This window comes from Caretta caretta, chromosome 6 (genome assembly GCF_965140235.1).
Source record: "Caretta caretta isolate rCarCar2 chromosome 6, rCarCar1.hap1, whole genome shotgun sequence".
NCBI classification, from domain to species: Eukaryota; Metazoa; Chordata; order Testudines; family Cheloniidae; genus Caretta; species Caretta caretta.
In genome coordinates, this window is record NC_134211.1 from 30,988,273 (window position 1) to 31,006,237 (window position 17,965).

General features: G+C 42.8%; 1 long non-coding RNA gene and 1 other non-coding gene across 2 annotated transcripts; one reads left to right on the forward strand and one right to left on the reverse strand.

The window, feature by feature from the left end:
* Positions 1 to 1,577: 1,577 nt before the first annotated feature.
* Positions 1,578 to 1,688, reverse strand: LOC125639251 (U5 spliceosomal RNA). The gene has a single exon (XR_007357432.1). It is a non-coding gene; the product is annotated as a U5 spliceosomal RNA (small nuclear RNA).
* Positions 1,689 to 9,693: 8,005 nt separating this feature from the next.
* Positions 9,694 to 14,450, forward strand: LOC142072505 (uncharacterized). The gene is made up of 3 exons (XR_012668896.1): positions 9,694 to 10,662; positions 14,071 to 14,122; positions 14,222 to 14,450. It is a non-coding gene; the product is annotated as an uncharacterized LOC142072505 (long non-coding RNA).
* The last annotated feature ends 3,515 nt before the right edge of the window (positions 14,451 to 17,965 follow it).

Sequence of the window (17,965 nt, forward strand, 5' to 3'; positions counted from 1 at the left end):
GCTGCCAAGTTGACCATCGCAGTGGGCCTAGGCGAGAAACAGGTCTCCGCCCTGGTGGACTCGGGCTGCTGTCATGTATGCCATGGGCTGTTCCCTCCAACTGACCTTTGGCTAGGCAAGATCCAACTCCTGTGTATCCACAGCGATGTGAAGTCCTACCCCAGTGCTTGGGTCTCAGTGACCATGAACAGAGTGACCAGGGTTAATGATGGTGGGTCTAGCCCCAAAGTTGCCCTACCCAGTCATTCTCAGGCAGGACTGGCCAGGGTTCACTGGAATCCTGCAGGATGCGAGCCTCCAAGGCCTGCATGCCCAGACGGTCCTCAAGGGAGACCCAGGAGGGCCAAGCTGGGGGACCCGCTAGCCCAATCCTGGGGCCTATTTGTGCCAGAGAGAGACGCTACGCACATGCTGCCCATAGAAGAAGCACCCTTAGACAAAGTTGGGACCAAAGAGAGGACCCCACCCTCAGCCAGGCCTGTGAACAGTTGGCCTATGTCAATGGGGAAGTGACTGAACCTCAATGAGCAGCCCGATGGCCACGGTTTGAACTGACCAGGGTCCGCCTCTCTTGGGTTGACCAAGACCACCAAACCCAAATATCCGACTGTGAAACATATGCCAAGAGAGTGAACTACATCATTTTTTCTCTTAACATATCACCTTTTAACTGTATAATATGGAGCTATGCATTTTAACTTGGAGTATGGGACCAGGTGGAAATTTAATTTTTTTTTTAAGCTTACATTGTTTGACCTAGGTTTTCTGTTGCTTGTGGCTTATGTTATTACCCTGTTATATTGTTTCCTCATCTTCCCCTTTTTCAGTTAGGCATCTAGGGAACTTTGATGGCAAAAAGTTAGGCTCCCAGAGAGTATCGGTAACTACAGGACTGGGGCAGCTGAAATTTTGTGAACTGCAGTGGTGCCACAGATGGGTTTAGGCACCTAAATCTCTTCTGGATCCTGTCTTTTGTTACTAGCAGGGCAGGCTCCAATAGGAGACTGGGAGTTCCCTACAGACAACCAAACTGGGACCATCATTCCCTCTCAAAATCATGAGAACAATATCTACTTGGAGCCCTAATCCCATTAGAGGTCCCAGGAAGTTAGGATCTCCATGCACATTCAGGGTCCACAGTTGTCTAAGGGCAGTGGCATGCCCTTCTCTATAGCCTCTTTATGGTTGGAGATCTCTGTATATTTAGTGATGACTGAAAACATCCTGTAGTTAAAAGCAGTACCTCCATTTTTATTAATAAAGGGAACAAATTATCAAATGATTTATCAGTCTGTTCAGTGGAACTGGTACTTGTCTGGTAAGTGAATGGTAATATTTATACTAATGACCATTCTCTTCTATTCTATGCTAGAGCATCTCAAAGCCTCACAGCACTTATCAGGCAGTAATGGATGCAGAGGGATTACTTAATCCCCTGTAGGGCTGGTTTAGCTGACATGAGCAGGCCAAAGTTAAACAAGACATGCCTGGACAAGTAATTGCTGAAATAACTAACTGTTGTGAATATGTTTGTAATAAATAAGGGAAGCAGAAATTAACTCAACTAACTATTGTGGGTATGTATATAGTAAACAAACAAAAAAAGTGGGTAGAAACTCGGAAATGTTCCTCTCCACGGAAATCTTTAGTAAAAGGCGAAAGATTTATATGATTTGAAGGCAGAAACACCCTGAAGAGATAAGCTTGCCTTATCCAATCTGCAAAGCAATTGGTCTTTACTTGCAAAACCACAGAGGTCAGTAGCTAGGAAAGATGTAACTGTGTGGTGTATGACATGAACTGGAATTGTGGTATCACCCCGTACCAAAGCCACGTGTGTCTGGGCCTGGCGAGCATGGGAAAAGAACTGTTACATGCCTAATAAAGTAACCTGAGTGACAAGACTGAGTGTTTTGGGATCTCGGAGAACCGGGTGCAATTTTCTCCCAGAACTGGACAAGGTAATCTGGATAAGTGGACTGGAAAAGTTCTCGGACGGAGTCCCAACATCACTCCCTGCTAAAATGCAGTCACCTTTGAAAGAGAGTGCTGCTGCACTCTTTTAAACCAGTGCTCAGTCACACTACACAGCTATAAAATAGGAATACTGTATCCATTCCCTACTGCAGGTGGGATTTAGGCTGGTAACATATAACTACCTGAGTTGGAATTTAGGCAGGCCACTGGGTTTGTGACCCTTTCTCTTACAAAAATTGTCACAAATTCCTTCTGATTCTCTAAGCACTCCCACATCTCACCTGACCATGACTCAGAGATCAGGCTATAAAATGGAGTCTGTTTTATGAGGTGAGGTTTTCAATATCAACCTTAACAACGTTAGGTATTGTTTATACAGATTCTGACTCATGGGCCGAGTTTACTGATTAAAAAAGAGGACAAGCAATCTACCAGAGAATGAGAAAAATTGATTATGAAGCAGTAATGGTTGATACTAATAAAGGAGAGATGATGGATTCATAGGCAAATTGGTTTGGGATCTCATAGGAAGATATTAACTTGAAATAATTGCAAAAAACAGATAGAACCTCCTACAGTGATAGCACTGAATACTGCTTTTTTATGATGATTTACGTATTAGACAAGTTTAATATTAAAAGGTCAGATGCACTTTTAGCCAGATGTGTAAAATGAAGACTTTCTTCTTCTCAGTGACCTCTTCAAACAAAGACAAGAGGGAAGGGTTCTCCAGTTTTCCAGTTTAGCTACACATCCTTGTATATTAAATGAGGTTCAGAAATCAGAAAACCTCTTTCACACTCTCAAGTATCATCAACAAAGTCTGGCTGCTGAACGCCTCCCTTGAGTGAGTGTAGACAATGAGTAAGGCTGTGAGTTTGTCATGGAGGCCATGGAAGTCACTGATTCGGTGACTTTCCAGATCCTCTGTGACTTCTGTAGCAGCCGGTACGGCTGGCCCATGGCCACCTGAGAAGCAGCAGGAGTTTGGGGTTGGAGGGGGCTCAGGGCTGCAAGGTGGGGCACGGGAGGGGATGAGGGCTCCGGGCGGCACTTACTTTGGGGGGCTCCCTGGAAGTGGTGGCATGTCTCTCCCTCCCTCAGCTCTTAGCTCCACATGCTGCCTCCACCCACAGGCACCGTCCCCACAGCTCCCATTGGCCGTGGTTCTCAGCCAATGGGAGCTGCGGAGCTGGTGTTTAGAGTGGGGTAAGTATGCAGAGCTAGGAGCTGAGGGAGGGACATGTTGCTTCCCAGGAGCTGCAAGGAGCCAGATAGGGAGCCTGCCAGCTTCGCCAATGTCCCATCTCCCGCCCCCAGCACAAGCTGGGGCCCCAGGCCACATGCCCCCTGCTCCAGCACCTGCAGCGCCTCACCAGGCTTCTCCCTCCCTCCCGCCCCTGGCACCCACGGCACTCCCAGGATTTAGTCGGGTATATAGTACGAGTCACGGACAGGTCATGGGCCATGAATTTTTGTGTACTGCCTGTGACCTGTCCATGACTTCTACTAAAAATACGCATGACTAAAACATAGCCTGAACAATGATAAACAAATGCCCCGTGGCATATTGTACAACACGGTCCATTACCATGGCCTGTCACACCCTCATGTTAAAGGCATTGGTTAGGCAAATGATGAGATGTGACTTCTGCTTTCCTTCTAAATTCTGTTTATTTTCTCATCACCTTGTCTTCTCATCCACCCACATCCTAGTTACCTGTTTTGTCCACCTCTTGCATCCTGTCTGACACCTAGTCTGTGAGCTTTCTGGGGAAGGCAATGACTTCTTTGTGTCTACAGCACTTATCTAGTCTTGATTGGGATTCCTAGGTGCTGCCTTAATTCAAATAATAATCTTAAACAGGGAGAGGAAAGAGAAGTTTTTATCAAGATGGAAGTACATCAGCTGGTGTTAGAAATGCCAAGTGCACAATTGACAAGAGCTTTTAGTTCCAAATATTTTTATAGTGTGAATTTGCCACAAATTATTTTCAAGTGACCCTAAGGTTGTTGGGTTTTTTTATCATCTGTAGCAGTGTGCTTTGCAGGCAGCAGAACTTACATATCTGTTACATTCTGTGAAGTTATTTGATCCCTCTTCCACCATTACCTTTCTGGATGTAAATTGGTTATCCTTCCCTCTTTACTCATTTGGGTCTAGATTGTGCCTAACTCCTGTGCCAGTGTGCAATGGAGGGGAGGAGAAACAAGGATTCCATCCCTGCCCTGCAGAAGTGGAGCAGAATGAGAGTCCTTGTGGTCAGGTCATGCAAGGGACTATGCTGGCTAGTGCTGCTGTCAGTGGCTGGCCTTTCCAAGAATGAGTGATGACGGAAATCATCCAATGGGCCAATTTGCTCCAGACTGCAGAGTTCACTGTTAGAGCTAGAGCTGGCTGAGACATTTTTGATGGAACAGGTTTCTGTTGGATAACGCCATTTCATCAATTTTAATTACATTTTCCATGATTTTCCATGGTAACATTTTGAAACAATTCTAAACCAAAATGCAGTGTTTTGTTTTGACTTTGACTTTCTGGTTTTGTTTTTTCCCCCAACTTTCTTGTTTTGTGTGATTTATATTATATTTTAAAATGAAAGCCCAGCATTATTTAAGGTTGCCTGTCTACATGGTGCTTTACCTTGCACTAGAGGGGTCTGAATTCTAGTGTACATTAGTGTGTCACACGCTAACTGGCCGGCATGGACCCTGCTGGCATGTACTAAAGGTTCCCTAGTGTGTGTTAATGTGGTCCCATTTCAAACAGCACTACATTTATGCACAGTAGGGAACTTTTAGTATGCACCAACAGGTCCACACTGGCCAATTAGTGTGTGACATGCTACGCTAGAATTCACACCCCCTCTGGTGTGGAATAAAGCACCAGGTAGACAAGCCCCCAAAGGAAATATTTTGCCTTTAACATGAGGGTGTGACAGACCATGATAAGGTTGTTTCATTTGCATATTTGTCCAATGTCGTCATGAGAGCGGTGGTTTCATACTATTCAGTGTTTTGGTTCTATTCATTTATATTTCAGCTGCTGTAGGGGTTTCGTTATTTGTATTGTTGATGTTTATTATACATATTTAAAGAAGAGCAAAATCCAAGATCACTGGTAACTAATGCAGACAGGAGCCTCTGGGCAGCTGCTGGCTGTAACTGAAAGATTCCAGAGGGCTTGCCCATAATGAAGTATGGACTCAGTCTGGCTCCATTTGCTGGTCCATGCAACAATTCCTGTATAAATCACAACATCCAGAGGGGTCTGCATGACAAAAAAAGAAAGAAACAATAAAGAAAATAAACCGAAATAAATTCTAACTTAATATGGGGGTTTGGACCATTAGAGGGAGGTATCCTATCTGGGATAGTTAGTATCCAATTACATCTTTAACACACATGACCCACAATGTTTTCCCTTCCTTTGTTCCTGGTAAGGGAGTTTGGGAATCTACTATTGAAGTTTATACACTTTTCACAAAGTGATCATTCTATATCTGACCTCATCCTCAAAGGAAACCAGTGGTGCGAGTACGGTCTGGTACGCCATACCAGTAAGATATTTATAGCCAGTATGGCATAGTGGATAGACACAGGAGGAGCCTGCCCCTAGCCCTGCCATACAGCTGCGTCTCCTGAGTCCTCCTGCCTAGGGTCTGTACAGCAGCCCTGCCGGAGGACAGGGCCGGGGGAAGGAGTCAGGGCAGTACAGCTGCACTGGAGGAGCTGCACGTTCCACTCCTTTCCCTGCTGCAGTTCCAGGGATAGGCCTGTGGTTCAGGGCTCTCCCAAGAATCACAGCAGGGAAAGGAGCAGAACATGGGGCTGCCGGCAGCTCCTCCGGCACGGTTGCTGTATTGCCCCCAGCCCTGTTCTCTGACAAGACTGCTGTACAGACCCCGGCAGGAGGACTCAGGAGATGCAGCTGCGTGGAAGGGCTGGGGCCATCTCCGGTGTCTTTCCAGTATGCCATACCAGCTATAAATATCTTACTGGTTCAGTGTACCAGACCGTACCACCGTACTTGCACCAGTGGTTTCCTTTGAGGACATTATGTGAATACTGTAACTCAAATTGACGTAGCTTAGGACTACTTACTGCAGGGGGCACACTATGTGACCTCAACGGGAGATGCTCCTCCATCGACTCCCCTTGCTCTTCTTGATCAGGTGGAGTACAGAAGTCAATGGGAGAGCAATCAGCGGTCGATTTAGCGGGTCTTCACTAGACCCACTAAATCGACTGCCGATGCATCAATCGCCACAGCATCAATCCTCCAGTAAGTGTAGACAAGCCCTCAGGCAGTAGCTAAGTTGGTGGAAGAAGCTCTCCCACGACATAGCGGTGTCTACACTGCGGATTAGGTCAGTATAACTATGTTGTTCAAGGGTGTTGATTTTTCACACCCATGAGTGACTGAGTTATACCAATATAGATCTGTAGTGTAGACCAGGCATAAGAAGAAGAATTGTGTGTGTAAACTAGAGCTGGTCAAAAAAAATTCCCTTTTATTGCAATGGAAATTGAAATGAAAAAACATCCATTTTAGTTAGAGAATTTCAGGTTTTCTTTAAAAACACCATAAAAGACCTTTTTCTTAAAAAAATAAATAAATTTTTTTTTGAAAAAAAATGCTGTCTGGATTTTTTTTTAAAAAAAAAAGTGACCAATTCTGTAAAAATTTAAAGTTTTTAAAAATTTTTTTTAAAAATAAAATACATTTCCCAACCAGCTCTGGAGTAAATTGTTATTATCTAGAGATTCTAGAGCCATATTTTGGCTGTGAATATGGAGTCAGAGCGTGCTATACATGTCTGAAGTCAGGATATGGTCAATGATATTCAAGTTTATGTTAATCACTTGCATTTTGCTTTCTTCTCATGCATCCATGTTTACCACTGACTATTTTGCCATTAGAGGGACAAACTCTGTTAATTTGTTGCAAACAACTGCAAAGTATGAATATCATTTCCAAAGATCCACACAGCTTCCATCAAGATCAGGGAAAATCCCATCGTATCTCTAGCAGTGTAGATTTCACACAACACAATATGGTTAAGGGAAGGCTTGCCAGGGAACTCTGAGTGGATTTGAGTGGTCTCGGGGGAGCCTCGTTATTTTGTGCGTGGTCTGTGGTCTTCCATACCAAAGTAAAATTGAAGGCTACCTTGAGCTAAAGGGCAAATTGGAATTGCATTTGTATGTGTTTTCTGTTTATTAAACAGTTCCTAATGCTACTTTAGTTGCACTGTATTTCAAAAACAGAAAATGTATGTCACATTTCTTCCTCTCTCCTCCTATCACTGGGATTGCAAAAGCCTGTTATTTCTAGCAATGGTTTATTATTACTTATGTTCCTATTGAACTCAGCACTAAAATTCCCTCCTCACCTCCCAGGAGTTGGATGAGTCACTTATCACCAAATGGGTGCACAACAGCACTTTGAGGATGATTTGTTGAGCATTTTTGCTTCCTCCTTCCGACATTCTATTCCCCCTTCTTTATTTACCAGGCTCACTGTTAGTGCCCTGAGAGCATATGGGTTGGTTAAACAGTGATTTAGGATCAAATTCTACTCACTTTATGGTCAGCATAGCAGTCCATTGAATGATATAAATAAACCTACCATTCAGTGAGACTGATGTATTGAAACATACAAACATGCTTTGGTTTTACTCTTATTTCTGTTTCTAATACACAGTTTGTATTTCCATGTATCTGTCTGGGACACTGTAATTTAAATGAGAGAAAACTCATTGGATAGCTTGTTAGATGTCACAAGCTAAAAAGCATGCCTGGTAATTATATTCCTATGCATGCACATGTATTTCTTAATAAATAACTCTGGAGCTCAGATCTATTTTAAGTACCTTTAAATGAGGTAATTGCTAAACTACCCATTCATACCTTGTTGCTAACAAGAAAGCCAAACTGCCACATAAAAGCTGTTTACATGGTGAATGCACTGAAATATTACAGGTACAGATTCTAGAAACATCTTTAAATACTTAGAGCCCGCCATTACAGATGGCTGCTAATCTGGCAGTGTTAAAATGAGAAGTATCCAGTGGCATGTCTGGAGAGATGACAGTGCTGAGTCTGGTGGGGAAACAGTGAATTATGAGGAAAGCATTGTTTGAGATTTTTCTTGTGTAATTTCCATGAAATTATCAATACAGGACATTAAAAAGCTTTTTTTATGCAGGCAACCCAGATTTTTCAAGATATAAGATTGTGATAATATCAGAACAGATTAAAAAAATTAATTGGAACAAAACTGGGACATTCTCATGGATGGCATATTGCCTTGGTTAATCATCTGGCCCGATAAAGGGAAGACTCTTAAAATGTCTGAAAAGGTTTGATATGAAGGAAAAGACCATACTGAATCCAAGTGGCATTTCAACTTATTTCTTCTTTTAAATTTTGTTTGCCTATTTCTGTGTAAAAGGACCAGTTATTAGAAAGTCACTTCTAGTTGAACACCACTTAGCATTGGCTTAATGTATTGCCAGCAAGCAGTAATTTTGTACAAGAAAACTTCATTAAAATGGAAACCAAACATGTTTGTGAGGTGGGTCACTGTTGTCATCCCCATTTCAGGGCGGCTTGACTCCCAGGACTGTGAAGGGACAGGTGCAGAAATTGTCCCCAAGTTTGACGCTAATGAGAGCTTGAGACTCCCAGGAAACAGAAGCACTTTCTTAAAGCTGCTGATTAAAACACCATGTGAAGAACAGGAATGATTGTCTGCTTGACTCTATTTTCCCAACAGCAGTGTCTCCACGTGCGCCTGTTCCCCATAGGCTTTGCCCCTCAGCAAGCCCTGCTACCCCATGGCTCCAGGTTCCCAGTGTTCTCTTCTTACCTCTAGCCCCACCTCCTTTTCCTTCTTATGTTTAACAAAGATTGAACAAAATGGCATGTCTGATGTGACTGATGATGGCTTAGCTGTCTGGACACTGCAGAGTGTACTGTATTTCCCTGAACATTGTGGGTCTTGTTATGCGTCTGATGAAGATGAGCTCTATAGGTAAATTTCACCAGGGTGCTTAAGGGACTAGAGCTGAAGTCAGACACATTCCCACAGAAGAAGAGAAATCATCCATTTAAAACAATTAAACTAACAAATGCCACTTATTGCTGTTTCTGCAGTATTATGAATCATGACACACTCTGCCACTTGTGTGGAAGAGATTTAAAATGAAATGCAAGATGAATTATTTTGTGATAGACTTTATTTTTTACTGGAGAGACCTCATTGTGCATTGCTATGAACCATCATAGGCAGCTCCTGTCTACCCATAATAAATCATTGTATTCAGTGTGGTTGTAGCCGTGTTGGTCCCAGGATATTAGAGAGACAAGGTGGGTGAGGTAATATCTTTTATTGGACCAACTTCTCTTGGGGAGGGAGACACGCTTGAACAGAGCTCTTCTTCAGGTCTGGGAAATGTACTTAGTGTCACAGCTAAATACAAGGTGGAACATTGCTTAGCACAAGTAGCTAACAGGTATTTCAAGGGACCATTCAAGGAGAAGCAGCCTGTTAATATTTCTCTAGTTGTAGTGGGGAATGGAAGGGAGAGAGAGAAAAAAAGGCACTGGGGGGCAGTGTTGGTGTTAGAGGGTTATAGCTTGTTGGACTGAGCCAGAGGTTGGCAACCTTTCAGAAGTGGTGTGCCAAGTCTTTACGTATTCACTCTAATTTAAGGTTTTGCGTGCTAGTAATACATTTTAACGTCTTTCTATAAGTCTATAGTATATAACTAAACTATTGTCGTATGTAAAGTAAATAAGGTTTTTAAAATGTTCAAGAAGCTTCATTTAAAATGAAATTAAAATGCAGAGCCCCCAGACCGGTGGCCAGGACCCAGGCAATGCGAGTGCCACTGAAAATCAGCTTGCGTGCTGCCTTTGGCACGCGTGCCGCAGGTTGCCTGCCCCTAGACTAAGCCATAAATCCAGTATCCATGATTTTTAGTGTCAAGCAATGTTATGAATTTAACTCCCAGGCTCATCTTTAGGAAGTGTTGTGCAGATTTCCTTTGAGAATGAGGACTGAGAGGTCAAATATAGAGTGATTGTTTTGTGAAAAATGTTCACCCACAGGTGATATGGTGTTTCTGTCTTTTATCATTTTCCTGTGTGAACTCATTCGAGAGAGTGGTGATTGTCTGGTTTCACCCACATAGTTGTTGTTGGGGCATTTACTGCACTGAATGAGATACACCACATGTTGTGATAGGCATGTATAGGATCTTGAAAGGTGTGTTATGGGGGAGTGTTGATCATTGTAGCAGTGGAGATATGTCTGCAGATTTTGCATCTGTTGTTATGGCAGGGTCTGGTGCTGCTTTGAGTTGGTGTGTCCTGGTCTGTGGGGAGCTTGCTTCTGATGATGAGTTTGGAGAGGCTGGGGGTGAAGGCCAGAAGAGGGAGTTTGGGAAAGATTTATTTCAGGATGTGGTCCCCATCAAGTATGGGTTATTTAATAATACCCCATTTGGGTTCCAGTGTGGGTTCGTAGGTGACAACCACGGGTGTGTGGTCAGAAGGCGGTTTATTTTTGTGCTGAAGCAGGTCTTCTTGCAGCATTTGGGTGGCCCATTCCGTGATGCGATCTACTTCTCTGATGGAGTGTCCTTGTTTGTTGAAGGCGGTTTTAAGTGTGTTATGGTGAGTATCCTGCACTTTCTCTTGGGAGCATAGTAGATAGTTGCTTGGTAGACTGCGGCAGCCATACAACCCTGTTTGGTTTAAATGTGGCTGTGCACAGGTGCTGCAGTCTGCCTGGGCACTATCAGTTGCAAGATCAGAGCCACAGTTTTAATACTAAGAATATTTAAGTAGGGTCAAAAACACAACAGTGATAGGTGCTCATCCTATGCCCTGGTCACCTATCCCATAGGTTAAAACACACCAAATGCTACAGGAGGGTTTCTTCCTCCTCAACAGCTTGACAAAAGATTGGTGTCCCAGGATGGCTGGCCCTTTAAGGGGAGGTGGGCCTTAATCCACCTGTGACAAGCTTAACTCACCTCTACAGATGGGGGAAATGAAGGTCATGTGACCAGTAAATCAGGTGACCTTATCAAGTTTCTTATAAGGGAGAAGGACAACAGAAAGCAGAGAATAAAGTAAATGGGATCCTGCTCTGAGAAGGAGGGCTAGGAACTCCCTAGCTAAGTGGGAGAGGAGGAGAGATCGAACTGGGGTTGGATCTTGGATGGGCAAACTCCTGACTGGAGTGGGAGAGATTAAACTGTAACCCTGTTCTAGAAAGGAGGTTTGGGAAGAGGTACACTGAACTGGGATAGAGGCCTAGAGGGCCAGTGTGTATAATTACTAAACAAATTGGAGTGTTTTCATTACCTTTTGGACTGTGATGTGGAGTTCTTGTGGAGTCCAAAAAGGGAAACTGAGGCAGAGTGCTGTAGCATAATCTCTGGCTGGGGGAGGTGTGTGCTTGGGTGGTGGTCTCTCTCTGACAATGGGCTTTACAGTGTGCCTGGAAGGTTAACAAATCCAGACTCTGACAAACCAAAGGGTGGGGTTAGGGGTGATTTCCAATCCCAAATATGGTTATCACAATGCAACCTTAACAATGTAACAAAATGTTAGAGGCCACATTCAATATTAATTTTATTTCTGATAGAATTTTTTCCCCCAAAAAGATGATTAAACACATCATTGCTCCATTATCTAGAAAGGGTGATTTAACAGGAAGAGGGTTGTCAAGGAAGAAAAGGTTGGAAACATGTAGATACAACAATTTTATTTTTATTTTTCCTGATAACTGGGCTAGGAACTGATGTTTATTTTTCCAAGAGACCATATATTATAAAGAAAGTTGATTGAACACATGGCATGAAATTGATATTGCCCAAACCATGATTTCCAACAAACCAGGCAGTATGTTTAGGAACCACTGAGTGTAAGAAGCCTAGTGTCAATGTTAGCAGGAAAATATAGTCCAAAAAGGCTGTATCATCATCAGATAAGTAAAAACAACAAACCCAATTCCTCAGCTTCACTGTCTAATGGACTCTGGGGATGTGGGTCCAATGCTGTATACCCCTTTATACATAACAGTGGGACACAGTACCACTCAGAGCTCTGCAGAGCAGGGGGAACACCACTGCTGAACTATTTGTGATGAGGGTGCAGTATATACTCCCAGTTCTCTGCTAACCAGCACTTCTGTGCTTAAACTTATTCTTTTAATTCATGGAGAACCAAGAGTTCACTAGGTTGGTTCTCTGGCTTGTAAGTCATTACTGACAAGGTGCAAATCTGATGTGCTAATGTTGGTACCCAAACCTCTGCTTTCCAACTAGCTGAGCTGCAAGTCACTGATCATGCTTCACTATATTCAAGACTATTATGATGTGCAAAAATTGTTAGAATCCTGTGGGAGACTTGCCCCTACCGGCAAAGATGTGGTGGCTTCAGGGGAGATCTCTTACAAACACTCTTGTTGGAATTTAATTTCACACTTAATATTGTGTCTGCTGGTTTTCTCTTCCACAACTTTACTAGGCCGCAATCCTGGAAACATTTATGCATGTCCACACAAGTAGTTCCCCTGAAGGCAAAGGGGCTATGCTAGGGTTGCCAACTTTCTAATCACATAAAACTGAACACCCTTGACCCGCTCCCTGCCCCACCCCCCCGGCCCGCTCCTTTTAAGGCCCTACTCCCTGCTCACTCCATCTCCCCTCCCTCCCTCCGTGCTCGCTCTCCCACACTCACACTCACTTTCACTGGACTGGGGCAGGGGGTTGGGATGCGGGAGAGGGCTCAGGACTGGGCAGGGGATTTGGGTGCAGGAGGAGGTGTGGTCTCCAGGAGGGAGTTTGGGTGCAGGAGGGGGCTCAGGGCTAATGGTAGGTGGTTTTTATTTGTTTGGCACTTATTTGGTTGCTTAGCAGGAGTCATAGAGTTTAAGGCCAGAAGGGATCACCAGATCATCCAGTCTGACCTCCTGTATCTCAGAGGCCACCAACACCACCCAGCACCTGCTCATTAAACCCAATAACTAAAATTAGACCAAAGTATTACAGCTCATAGGAGACTAAATTATTTTGTGCTACAGGCAGAGAATAGGAGGAACTGAGGTGCACCAGTGCCCAAGGACCCTGCAATGGCAAGGAATAGATTAAGTGAGAGATCCCAGCATGTGACCCATACCTGCATGCTGCAGAGGAAGGCAAAACCCCTCCAAGTTCACCGCCAGCCTGAGCTGGGAGAAAATTTCTTTCCAAGCTGACATAGGGCAATCAGTTAGACCCTGAGCATGTAAACAAAAACCATGTAGCCAAGCACCTGAGAGAGAGAATGCTGGTGTCACCTCAGACCACTGGCTCACCTGTACAGTGACCCATCTCCAGACAGGGCCATCCCTGATGCTTCAGAGGAAGGAGACAAAAAACAAAACCCAACAACCTCAGAACACACTTGGGTTGGGGGGAGAATCCCTTTCTGAGTCCTGCAAGCAGTTGGCTGAAGTATTAGCTTTTAGGGACATAAGACATAACCTGGAAGTGAGCCCCAGGACTGCCGAGCCCTGCCCCTCCGCCCCCAACATCACAAGCAAGCTTGTCATACAATCACACTCATACATTTGTCCAGCTCTCTCTTAAAAAGAATGAAGTTGGTTGGCCACCCTCCGATTGGGAGCCTGTTCCAGACCCTCGCTCGTCTGATAGTTGGGAACCTTCTTCTAATTTCCAGCCTGAATTTGTTTATACCCTTTTGTTCTTGTGACAACATTGTCCTTTAGCTTAAATAGCTCTTTGCCCTCCCTAGTGTTTACTCCACAATGTGTTTATAAAGAGCTATCATATCCCTTCACACTTCTTTTTGCTAAACTAAACAAACCAAGCTCTTCCAGTCTCCTCTCATAAAACAGGCCCTCCATCCCCCTGATCATCCTAGTAGCTCTTCTCTGCACCTGTTCCAGTGTGAATTCACCTTTCTTGAACATGGGTGTCCAGTATTCCAGATGAGGTCTTGCCAGTGACTTGTATAATGGCATTAATATTTGCCTAATACATCCTAAGATGTCATTTGCCTTTTTCACAGCTGCATCACACTGGTGACTGATAGTCATCCTATGATCAACTAACACACCCAGGTGAGCCCTAGCTTGTATCAGAAATTCTTATTATTAGATACTATGTGTGTGACATTATACTTTGCACTGTTGAATGTAATGCCATTTCTTTGATTCCAGTCTTCAAGAGCATCCAGATCTTCCTGTATAATATTCTGATCCTTCTCTACATTGTCAATGCCTCCCAAATTTGTAACATCAGCAAATTTCATTAGCACATTCCTAGTTTTTGTGCTAAGGTCATTAATAAAAATACTGAATAAGATTGGTCCCAAGACTGATGCTTCAGGAACTCCACTAGTTACCTCCTTCCATTCTGATAGTTCACCTTTCAGCATAACCCATGGCCTTCTCCCCTTTAGCTACTTCCTTATCTGCTTTATAATTATTGTACTTATACCCTTCTCTAGTTTAACTAATAATTTTCCATGTGTTACTGTTTCAGATGCTTTACTAAAGTCCAAGTATATTAGGTCTACTGCATTTCCCGTATCTAAAAATTCAGTTATTTTCTCAAAGAAGGAAATTAGGTTAATCTGGCGTCATCTACTTTTGGAAACCCCACGTTGTGTTACATCCCTTTTCCATTTACCTCCATGAATTTAATCACTCTTTCCTTTACAACTTGTTCCAAAATCTCTCATACTACTGAGGTTAGACTAACAGGTCTGTAATTACCCAGGTCAGATTTTTTCCCTTTCTTAAATATAGGTCTGACATTAGCTATTCTACAGTCATATGGAACTACTTCCAAATAGACTGATGGATTAAAAATCTTTGCTACTGCACCAGCACTCTTATGTGCCAGTTCTTTCAGTATTCTGGGATGAGAATTATCTGATTCCCCCTTTCCCCTGATTTGAGCACATCAAATTCTTTGAGCTTTTTTTCCACCTCAGATGTGGTAATTTCCATTTCGTTACACGCATTTCCATCAGCTGTCCTGCCTTTATGCCAATGTTCCATATTAGCATCCTTATTGAAAACTGAAGCAATGGATTCATTTAACTTTTGGGCCATACTTACGTTATCTTAAATCTCCCCCTGCCCCCATCCACACTGCATAGCACCCCAATCTCATCCTTCCTTATTCTTTTTATTTTCCTTAGTCTCTCTTTATTTTTGACTGATTGTTCTGTCTTTTTCCTCTCCCTCCCGCAAACTAAGGATCTGAGACTGAGACACAATTATCTTTTAAAATATAAATTTTTACTTTGCAAATTTTTTTTAATGAGAGACTAAGTTGATAACTACAGAAAATGTTATGTACATGTTTCTTCAATTTCTGTGTAGGAAGTTCCTTAACAGGTTTAACATTTATCTTACACTACACTTACCAGATAAGACAGAATTTTTAAAAAAGTACGTTAAAAACAGTGTTGGATTACATACAAGATGTTCTGCCAGATATTAAGAAGACAGCACCAGAAGGTATTGCATTTAAAGCGACAATGACACGTCACGGAAAAATTTGAAAAGCATTCTTTTTAGAAATATCTCTGCCTGTTTATAAGGAATTGCTACCATGTTTGTTTTTTCTGGTTTCCTCACTTTTCAGTCTCTGAGTACAGCTGCTTTTTTAAAACAGAATCTTTGTTTTTCAGTTGTTGGGGAATGGACAAGTGCAATAAGAGCATAATATTTTGTGCCAATTAATTTCTACTGCAATTATACTGATTTTGGTGGAGTTAAACCAAAAATGACTTTGGTTCCTTGTTTCCATGTAAATATCCCTGCTAAAAAAAAATCAAGGGAAATGCACTTCTACTGTTGCCTCCACTGTGGAGCTGCACTGGTGATGAATTAAGGGCTTGATTTCAACAGTGTAACAAGGCCATAGAGGGCTATGGGAGAAGAAGGTTGGTTTTGTGATTAGATCACTAGACTGGGACTCAAGACCTGGGTTCCATTCCCAGCTCTGTTACAGGCTTCTTGTGACATCACTTTCTCAGTTTTCTGCCTGTAAAATGGGGATAATAATATTTCCTTTGTCTTGTCTATTTAGACTGCAAGCTCCATGGGACAGGGACTAGAGCTGTGTGAATAACTAATTTTTGGGTTCACTGGACGTTCTGAAGAAGTCAAAAAATGTTTTGGGTCAAATGAAATGTTTTGTTAGATTCAAAACAAAACATTCTCTTTTGAGCATTTTTTAACTTTTTAATTTAAAAAAAATTAAAGGAAATTTTAAAACCAAAATGTTTGTTTGAATCAAAAAATCAGAACATTTACACTTTTTCAGAATTATTCTTGCTTTTTATAAAGTGACCAATTCAGCACAAATTAGTGAAATGTTTTGATGTCACGAATCTTTATTTTTCACCGCAAAAAATTTCTGTTGAAAAATTTTGCCCAGCCATAGCAGGGACTGTTTTTTACTATGTGTTTGTGCAGTGCCTAGCAGAATGGGTCCCTATCTCAGTTGGCTAAGTTGATAGGCAAACTAATTTGGACAAAAAACATAAGAGCTGCATTAGACCTCAGCTGAAATCTCAACCTGAACCCAAACCTTTTGATAGGTTTGAACAAGCAGCTTCCTTCCCCTCCTCAGTAGGCCTCATTGGCTGAAAGCTATCTTAGAGCCTCAGGATGTCTGACAGTCTCTCCCACTGTTACCTTTAAAACCACATGAGTTCCAAGGATCACTGTGGGCAAGGGGTAAAGGATGGTATATTCTGAGGCATCTCTGACATCTATCCCTTAAGAATGCAAGATTTGAGAAGACCAGTTTTTCAGAGCTTAGCAGAGATGGTGCCACACTTGATAATGGACTGACACAGTGTTTTATGGGCATGGGGGGAGGCTGGTTGGATGTCAGGAGGAAGTGGGGCTTCAGGTGCCTGTTGAAATTGGGGAAGGCATTGTGGGCAGGGCCTCAAGTGCCTTTTGAAGTTCGATGGATGGAACTGAACTTGGGAAGTCCTTATGGATAGGGCCTATATGGGGTCAGATTGTGGAAGCTAGGTCTGTGTACCTGTTGGGAGAATGCTTCTTGGAGGATCAGAAGGAGGCCTGCTGGGGCGGGGCTCAATGGACTGGGAAATTACTGGGGAACACAATGGTAGGGGAAAGATACAAAGAACTGGCTGGTAGGAGAAAAGGACACAGGAAATGTCACAAGATATTAGCATCTGAATTTTTGCATCTTTATTCAAACCAAACAAGCGGCTCAGCTTTTCATGTTCATCTTTCACTAATGTTTACACAGTTAAATGAGATTGCTGAAGCAAAACATCACAGGCTGAGAAAACTGAGTTTCAGTGAGCAACAATGAAGGCTAATTCTGGCAGGCTATGGCATTTAGAAACATAAGCTTGACTTTTGGTAGTAACAAACATTCACTGTTATGTTTAGGAAGTAGTCATGGCCAGTGGCTAAAGCAGACCAAAAGAGGAGGGAGAGCTCCTCCAGTCAAGGGGGCCATCATCATAGATCTTGATGTTATATAGAGATGTGGCATTACATCCTCTTCTAATGTTACGATGCATAAAGACGACAATGAAGACAAGACAAAACTGTATCTGAAAGGGTCCAGGTCCTCAAGAGGGTCCATAGTCAGCCAAATTAAAAGTACATGTGTATGTGGAGTGTGTAGAGGTACAATCTTGCTACACTCCAACCCTACTGTTATTTTCTGGACTTGACCAGAGTGGAGGATCTCTGCTGCTGTAAAATCAAATAATAATGGGAGGTTCTTCCCCCCTCCCCCAGAAAATTTGGAAATAAATACTCAGTGAAATTGTCTGCATTTCAAAAGCCTTTAAGACATTTTAGAGGAGAGACTTTGCATAAAATCACATCTATTAGGCATTATTTATCTGTTTCTGTCCCCCCTCAGCCCTTATCACCCCCACTCTTAGGGGA